Source organism: Schistocerca piceifrons, chromosome 6 (assembly GCF_021461385.2).
Source record: "Schistocerca piceifrons isolate TAMUIC-IGC-003096 chromosome 6, iqSchPice1.1, whole genome shotgun sequence".
In the NCBI taxonomy this organism is placed as follows: domain Eukaryota; kingdom Metazoa; phylum Arthropoda; class Insecta; order Orthoptera; family Acrididae; genus Schistocerca; species Schistocerca piceifrons.
In genome coordinates this window covers 26,562,296-26,571,408 of record NC_060143.1, presented here as the reverse complement: position 1 = coordinate 26,571,408, position 9,113 = coordinate 26,562,296, and the positions used below count along the sequence as shown (strand labels likewise).

At 45.7% G+C, this 9,113-nt stretch overlaps 1 non-coding gene across 1 annotated transcript; it reads left to right on the top strand.

The window, feature by feature from the left end:
- The first annotated feature begins 8,631 nt into the window (after window positions 1-8,631).
- Trnat-ugu lies at window positions 8,632-8,706 on the top strand. The gene has a single exon. It is a non-coding gene; the product is annotated as a tRNA-Thr (tRNA).
- Window positions 8,707-9,113: the final 407 nt, after the last annotated feature.

The window sequence follows — 9,113 nt, the reverse complement described above, 5'->3', positions numbered from 1 at the left end:
ATGGGGTGCTGTTTAGAAGGGAATATGCTCAACAGTAACCGTTAGGTACCATCGCAGTATCATCCTATACATTCCTTTCCTTGGAGACTCTGTGGGAAACCTTCTGATTCCTCATGTTATCAGTAAACCTGATGTCCAACATTCTTCTGTAGCACCATATCTCAAACGCATCCATTTTCTTCTTTTCCTATTTTCCCAAAGTCCATGATTGACTTCCATGCAACACTGTGCTACAAACGTACATTCTCAGAAATTTCTTCTTAAAATTAAGGCTGATGTTTGATAACAGTAGACTTGTTTTGGCCAGGATTGCTCCCTTCGCCTCTGCGAGTTTGGTTATTATGTCCTCGTTGCTTCGTCCGTCATGTGTTCGTTTGTTTCCAAGGTAGCAGAATTTCTTCGCTTTGTGCACTGCGTCTGCTTGCAATTTATTAACCTTCTGACATTTTTATTTATTTATTGCTTTTGGAGTTAGCCAGAGAAGTGAGTAATTACAGACCTAGTAAACAATATCATATGTACAAACATGGGTATATTGAATTACATTAATAACAGTTGGACCTCTCGGTACATTCAGCACAGTTCAATATCACACCTTCTCACATGGATCCTTTCAGTTTGATTTATAACTTGATATCAGCTCCTTGTAGAAACAGAACAGTACTGATATAGTCCTCTATGGACGGCTGCCGAAAGAGATGTACGGTGGGAAGCTCCTGGTCTCATCAAGGTTCTGAGGAACTTGCACCGTTGTCTGTCATAATCTGTCGTTTGTTGTTGTTGTGGTCTTCAGTCCTGAGACTGGTTTGATGCAGCTCTCCATGCTACTCTATCCTGTGCAAGCTTCTTCATCTCCCAGTACCTACTGCAACCTACATCCTTCTGAATCTGCTTAGTGTATTCATCTCTTGGTCTCCCTCTACGATTTTTACCCCCCACGGTGCCTTCCAAAGCTAAATTTGTGATCCCTTGATGCCTCAGAACATGTCCTACCAACCGATCCCTTCTTCTAGCCAAGTTGTGCCACAAACTTCTCTTCTCCCCAATCCTATTCAATACCTCCTCATTAGCTACGTGATCTACCCACCTTATCTTCAGCATTATTCTGTAGCACCACATTTCGAAAGCTTCTATTCTCCTCTTGTCCAAACTAGTTATCGTCCATGTTTCACTTCCATACATGGCTACACCCCATACAAATACTTTCAGAAACGACTTCCTGACACTTAAATCTATACTCGATGTTAACAAATTTCTCTTCTTGAGAAACGCTTTCTTTGCCATTGCCAGTCTACATTTTATATCCTCTCTACTTCGACCATCATCAGTTATTTTACTCCCTAAATAGCAAAACTCCTTTACTTCTTTAAGTGTCTCATTTCCTAATCTAATTCCCTCAGCATCAACCGACTTAATTTGACTACATTCCATTATCCTCGTTTTGCTTTTGTTGATGTTCATCTTATATCCTCATTTCAAGACACTGTCCACTCCGTTCAACTGCTCTTCCGAGTCCTTTGCTGTCTCTGACAGAATTACAATGTCATCGGCGAACCTCAAAGTTTTTACTTCTTCTCCATGAATTTTAATACCTACTCTGAATTTTTCTTTTGTTTCCTTTACTGCTTGCTCAATATACAGATTGAATAACATCGGGGAGAGGCTACAACCCTGTCTCACTCCTTTCCCAACCACTGCTTCCCTTTCATGCCCCTCGACTCTTATAACTGCCATCTGGTTTCTGTACAAATTGTAAATAGCTTGTCGCTCCCTGTATTTTACCCTGCCACTTTCAGAATTTGAAAGAGAGTATTCCAGTTAACATTGTCAAAAGCATTCTCTATGTCTACAAATGCTAGAAACGTAGGTTTGCCTTTTCTTAATCTTTCTTCTAAGATAAGTCGTAAGGTCAGTATTGCCTCACGTGTTCCAACATTTCTACGGAATCCAAACTGATCTTCCCCGAGGTCGGCTTCTACTAGTTTTTCCATTCGTCTGTAAATAATTCGCGTTAGTATTTTGCAGCCGTGACTTATTAAACTGATAGTTCGGTAATTTTCACATCTGTCAACACCTGCTTTCTTTGGGATTGGAATAATTATATTCTTCTTGAAGTCTGAGGGTATTTCGCCTGTCTCATACATCGTGCTCACCAGATGGTAGAGTTTTGTCGTGACTGGCTCTCCCGAGGCCACCAGTACTTCTAATGGAATGTTGTCTACTCCCGGGGCCTTGTTTCGACTCAGGTCTTTCAGTGCTCTGTCAAACTCTTCACGCAGTGTCGTATCTCCGATTTCGTCTTCATCTACATCCTCTTCCATTTCCATAATATTGTCCTCAAGTACATCGCCCTTGTATAGACCCTCTATATACTCCTTCCACCTTTCTGCTTTCCCTTCTTTGCTTAGAACTGGATTTCCATCTGAGCTCTTGATATTCATACAAGTGGTTCTCTTCTCTCCAAAGGTCTCTTTTATTTTCCTGTAGGCAGTATCTATCTTACCCCTAGTGAGATAGGCCTCTACATCCTTACATTTGTCCTCTAGCCATCCCTGCTTAGCCATTTTGCACTTCCTGTCGATCTCATTTTTGAGACGTTTTGTATTCCTTTTTGCCTGCTTCATTTACTGCAATTTTATATTTTCTCCTGTCATCAATTAAATTCAATATTTCTTCTGTTACCCAAGGATTTCTGTCGTAACACACAAGTATCTCACATGTAAGAGGTCTGTAATCTCAGCTGAATGGACTTCACAGTATGGAGATGGCTGACCTCGCATCCCATAAAGATGTGAAGGATTAGAGCCATGACCTAACCTGGTGCATGTCATAGTGGTGCTGTGGCGTCTAGGAAGCTTTATTTGCGAAAAACTTTTTTGTGCTGAAACACAATTTTTTTCTGTTCTCCACTTGAAAATGACTAAACAGCCGAGATGTGGTAGTGTATTATATGAGTAAACGGTTTTATGATGGGTTATGACGATATCTTTAAAAGAATGTCAGCGTGTAGTTGCAATACTTTATTTCTGTGTGCCCTCATTTCGTGCACTCTATCGTTCGTTGAGCAGCACCGTATCAGTTGTGTCACGGGTCGCCCCAGCTAGGAGCGTTATCAGCTACTGACGCCTCCGTACTGAGTAACCAGGTTTCCCCAGGTAACTGACTCACACGTCCAGCATGTCACCGGTAACCAGCCGGTGTAACTGACAGCTGTGATTTATCGCGCCATAGTTCTTTTGTCCGTGTAGCGCGTACACCGCAGTCACGTCCGATCGTCTCCACAAGGCAACTGTGTTGTGTTGTATCGAAAACGAGGCAGCTCAGCCGTTTTACTGTAACTGAACAAAATTTCATCGCTTACTTTGACGGGAAGACGCCGAGAGAACACAAGAGCTCTAATCATCGGATAGCATGTAAGCGATGTGTATTCAGTCCTATACAGGGTGTTACAAAAAGGTACGGCTAAACTTTCAGGAAACATTCCTCACACACAAATAAAGAAAAGATGTTATGTGGACATGTGTCCGGAAACGCTTACTTTCCATTTTAGAGCTCATTTTATTACTTCTATTCAAATCACACTAATCATGGAATGGAAACACACAGCAACAGAACGTACCAGCGTGACTTCAAACACTTTGTTACAGGAAATGTTCAAAATGTCCTCCGTTAGCGAGGATACATGCATCCACCCTCCGTCGCATGGAATCCCTGATGCGCTGATGCAGCCCTGGAGAATGGCGTATTGTATTACAGCCGTCCACAATACGAGCACGAAGAGTCTCTACATTTGGTACCGGGATTGCGTAGACAGGAGCTTTCAAATGCCCCCATAAATGAAAGTCAGGAGGGTTGAGGTCAGGACAGCGTAGAGGCCATGGAATTGGTCCGCCTCTACCAATCCATCGGTCACCGAATCTGTTGTTGAGAAGCGTACGAGCCGGCCGGAGTGGCCGTGCCGTTCTAGGCGCTACAGAGCCATTTTGAAGCGTACGAACACTTCGACTGAAATGTGCAGGAGCTCCGTCGTGCATGAACCACATGTTGTGTCGCACTTGTAAAGGCACATGTTCTAGCAGCACAGGTAGAGTATCCCGTATGAAATCATGATAACGTGCTCCATTGAGCGTAGGTGGAAGAACATGGGGCCCAATCAACACATCACCAATAATGTGCTTGGTGCTAGTACTGTAGAGCAATGAGTCGCATTTCAACACAACCACCGAAGTCAACATTACCTTCCTTCAATTGGGCCAACTGGTGGTGAATCGAGGAACGACAGTACATACTGACGAAACTAAAATGAGCTCTAACATGGAAATTAAGCGTTTCCGGACACATGTCCACATAACATATTTTCTTTATTAGTGTGTGAGGAATGTTTCCTGAAGGTTTGGCCGTACCTTTTTGTAACACCCCGTATAGACTTCGTCGTGGGGTGATGGGGTATGACAACGTGATCCGTTTATTCGACCACTGGATAGGGACGAGAAATTGTCCACCTTCCCTGGTCCTGTCTGGGATGAGTGGATCAAGCTTTGACACAGGATTTCACTCTTTCTTTCACTAACAATAGACACGCTATGATATACGAGCATTATTCGGAAAGTAAGGAACGATCAGTCGCGAAATGGAAAATACAGTGCCCGCATCTCGTGGTCGTGCGGTAGCGTTCTCGCTTCCCACGCCCGGGTTCCCGGGTTCGATTCCCGGCGGGGTCAGGGATTTTCTCTGCCTCGTGATGGCTGGGTGTTGTGTGATGTCCTTAGGTTAGTTAGGTTTAAGTAGTTCTAAGTTCTGGGGGACTGATGACCATAGATGTTAAGTCCCATAGTGCTCAGAGCCATTTTTGAAAATACAGTAAAATCTGTGAAGCTTTGCACACAAGCGTTGGACACTGTGTCTAGTACTCCTGCTGATCGCAACATGTCGCTGTTTTCAGTTCTGAGCTCACAGTGAGGAGATCGTGGCCGGCCCGAGTGGCCGAGCAGTTCTAAGCGCTACAGTCTGGAACCACGCGACTGCTACACTCGCAGGTTCGAATCCTGCCTCGGGCATGGATGTGTGTGCTGTCCTTAGGTTAGTTAGGTTTACGTCCCATAGTGCTCAGAGCCATTTGAACCATTTTTTGAGGAGATCGTGAAGATGGCTAGAAATTAGCGTCTCCCGCCAAGTATGAGGGCCTGGCGAAAGATTTCGCCTGAAGCTATGCAATCCACATAAAATAACTGCCATGCGGTTTGTTCTACACGACAATTATCGGCCGCACTCTGCAAGGCCAATGAAGATGCTCCTGCAGCGTTTTCGATGGGAAGTGTTTGATCACCCACAATACAGCCCGTAATTGGCTACCCCTGAGGTTCATCTCTACTCAAATGACCCGCTGGCTATGAAGGCAATGTTTTGACACAGACAACGAGCTGCAGTCCGGAGTAGAAAATTGTCGAAAAGCACGGGCGGCTGTCTTCTATAGCGAGGGAATTGAAAAGTTGGTACAACGCTACGACACATGTCTAAGTCTGAGCTGTGACTGTGTTGCAAATAAAGTTTTGATTTTCACTGTGGTTTTCATTTCAGGACCTATCGTTCCTTACTTTCCGAATAGCCCTCGAGTTTCTCACGCAATCGCTATATCAATCTACACTACTGGCCATTAAAATTGTTACACCACGAAGATCACGTTCTACTGACGCGAAATTTAACCGACAGGAAGAAGATGCTCTGATATGCAAATGATTAGCTTTTCAGAGCATTCACACAAGGTTGGCGCCGGTGGCGACACATACAACGTGCTGACATGAGGAAAGTTTCCAACCGATTTCTCATACACAAACAGCAGTTGACCGGTGTTGCCTGGTGAAACGTTATTGTGATGCCTCGTGTAAGGAGGGGAAATGCGTACCATCACGTTTCCGACTTTGGTAAAGGTCGAATTGTAGCCTATCGCGATTGCGGTTTATCGTATCGCGACATTGCTGCTCGCGTTGGTCGAGATCCAACGACTGTTAGCAGAATATGGAACCGGTGGATTCAGGAGGGTAATACGGAACGCCGTGTTGGATCCCATCGGCCTCGTATGACTAGCAGTCGAGATGACAGGCATGTTATCCGCATGGCTGTAACGGATCGTGCAGCCACGTCTCGATCCCTAAGTCAACAGATGGGGACGTTTGCAAGACAACAACCATCTGCACAAACAGTTCGACGACGTTTGCAGCAGCATGGACTATCAGCTCGGAGACCATGGCTGCAGTTACCCATGACGCTGCATCACAGACAGGAGCGCCTGCGATGGTGTACTCAACGACGAACCTGGGTGCACGAATGGCAAAACGTCATTTTTTTCGGATGAATCCAGGTTCTGTTTACAGCATCATGATGGTGCCATCCGTGTTTGGCGACATCGCGGTTAACGCACATTGGAAGCATGTATTCGTTATCGCCAAATTGGCGTATCACCCGGCGTGATGGTATGGGGTGCCATTGGTTACACGTCTCGGTCACCTCTTGTTCGCACTGACGGCAGTTTGAACAGTGGACGTTACGTTTTAGATGTGTTACGACCCCTTGGCTCTACCCTTCATTCGATCCCTGCGAAACCCTACATTTCAGGATGATAATGCACGACCGCATGTTGCAGGTCCTGGATATAGAAAATGTTCGACTGCTGCCCTGGCCAGCACATTCTCCAGATCTGTCACCAATTGGAAACGTCTGGTCAATGGTGGCCGAGTAACTGGCTCGTCAAAATGAAGGCCGTTATTACGGCCAGAGGTGGTTGTTCTGGGTACTGATTTCTCAGGATCTATGCACCCAAACTGCGTAAAAATGTAACCACATGTCAGTTCTAATATAATATATTTGTCCAATGAATACCCGTTTATTATCTGCATTTCTTCTTGGTGTAGCAATTTTAATGGCCAGTAGTGTACATTAAACAGATGCACTCAAGATAAAATCCAACCTGCATGAGTGGAAAACATGTCATCGACGTAGATGATTGAACAGACTGCCTGGTTCTGATGATAAATTGAAAATACAGGTCGTTGTCTAACGTCACTTAGGTACTGGTTGAGGCAAAAGTGGAGCTGTATCCCTATGAGGGGCAGTCACTAAGTAATGTAACACAATTTTTCTTCTGGAGTCAGGTTGGTTTGATTCATGATTCCATAGATCATGTTATTCCCCACTCTTTTGGTTCAAAACCCTATTTTTCAGCATAACCTCTGTCCAATGCGACGGCCTCACGACACCTCCTCGGAGGGCCTGTACGCCGGCATGGTAGCATCCTACTGGTCGATGTCGGAGCCAACGTCTTGCTGCACCAATAACGTCTTCATCATCCACGTACTGCTTCCCGTGGAGTGCACACTTAATGGTATTCTTTTCAGCGGTGAAAAACCCAGCGGGCACACATCTTTGACTATCCCAACTGGTGGACAAGTGTGTCAGTGCTACCAACAGAGACGTCTAGTTGAGCAGCGAGGTGTTTGACAGTGAGCCATCGTTAACCTCGAATGAGAGTGGTCGCTCGCTCCAAGACTACAGGAGTCATAGCTGTGTGCGGTGGCCGGCAGTGGATGATCGGTTTGCGTGACCTTGTGAGATGATGTCAGACGTCTCGCCCAGCGACCCGCTGCAGACATTCTGCTATGCTCTGGTTTTCTGCCAAAAAACACTGAGTGACAATCCACTGCTTGAAACGCACCTCCGTTACAGACGACATTATGAAGGCTACGTGTAGCTCCGCCTCCTACCTGAACTTCATGAAACTATGGAGGCTGAAGCGGGAATTTTCCACGTTGACCCACAACAAATTCCATTTTTCAGTCTCAACTGGCCTAGAAAAACAACGTATTGCGTTGTTTATTGAACGTCCTTCGTATGTCTTACGAACTAACAGCCTTCTAATGACAAAACTTCAAATGTGTGCGAATTCCTGAGGAACCAAACTGCTGAGGTCATCGGTCCCTAGACTTACACACTACTTAAACTAATGAAATGGTAATTAAATGGACACCCTAGCTGCAAACAGGCGTTGATACACTTCGCTGGGGACATGTTGAAAATGTGTGCCCCGACCGGGACTCGAACCCGGGATCGCCTGCTTACATGGCAGACGCTCTATCCATCTGGGCCACCGAGGGCACAGAGGATAGAGCGCCTGCAGGGACTTATCCCTTGCACGCTCCCCGTGTGACCCACATTCCAAACATGTCCACACCACTACATTCGTAGTGTACCTAGATCCCGGGTTCGAGTCCCGGTCGGGGCACACATTTTCAACATGTCCCCAACAAAGTATATCAACGCCTGTTTGCAGATAGGGTGTCCATTTAATTATCACTTCATTCTAGCAAAGCTGCATGGTCATCAACGGTAACTGTTCTTTCGGGAACAGATGCTACCGTCATATATAGTTTATATATGGCTTCCCGGCCATTGACCTTCTTGTGCGAACGCACACGCTATGCCCTCACTTGTACTGGACTAATCTGCCACCAGTAATGAGTATGATGGGCAAACATCTATTAGGCGCACTACGAATGTAGTGGTGTGGACATGTTGGGAATGTGGGTCTCACGGGGGAGCGTGCAAGGGATAAGTCCCTCCAGACGCTCTATCCTCTGTGCCCTCGGTGGCTCAGATGGATAGAGCGTCTGCCATGTAAGCAGGAGATCCCAGGTTCGATTCCCGGTCGGGGCACACATTTTCAACATGTCCCCATTGAAGTATATCTACGCCTGTTTGCAGCTAGGGTGTCCATTTAACTATCATTTCATTCTATCAAAGCTGCATGGTCATCAACGGTAACTGTTCTTTCGGGAGCAGATATTACCGTCATATATACTTAAACTAACTTATGCTAAGAAGAACACACACACACACACACACACACACACACGCATGCCCGAGGGAGGACACGAACCTCCGGCGGGAGGGGACGCGTAATTCGTGACATTGCGCCTTAAACCGCGCGCCCACTCCATGCGGCTGTTAATGACACTTTCTGAGACGGAAACTGTAGAGTATTGCGCAGTTGGTTTGTCTCCCCTGGCCTCGCTGATGCAAACTTTCGCTCATGATAACATTCAGTGATTCCTTATGGACTT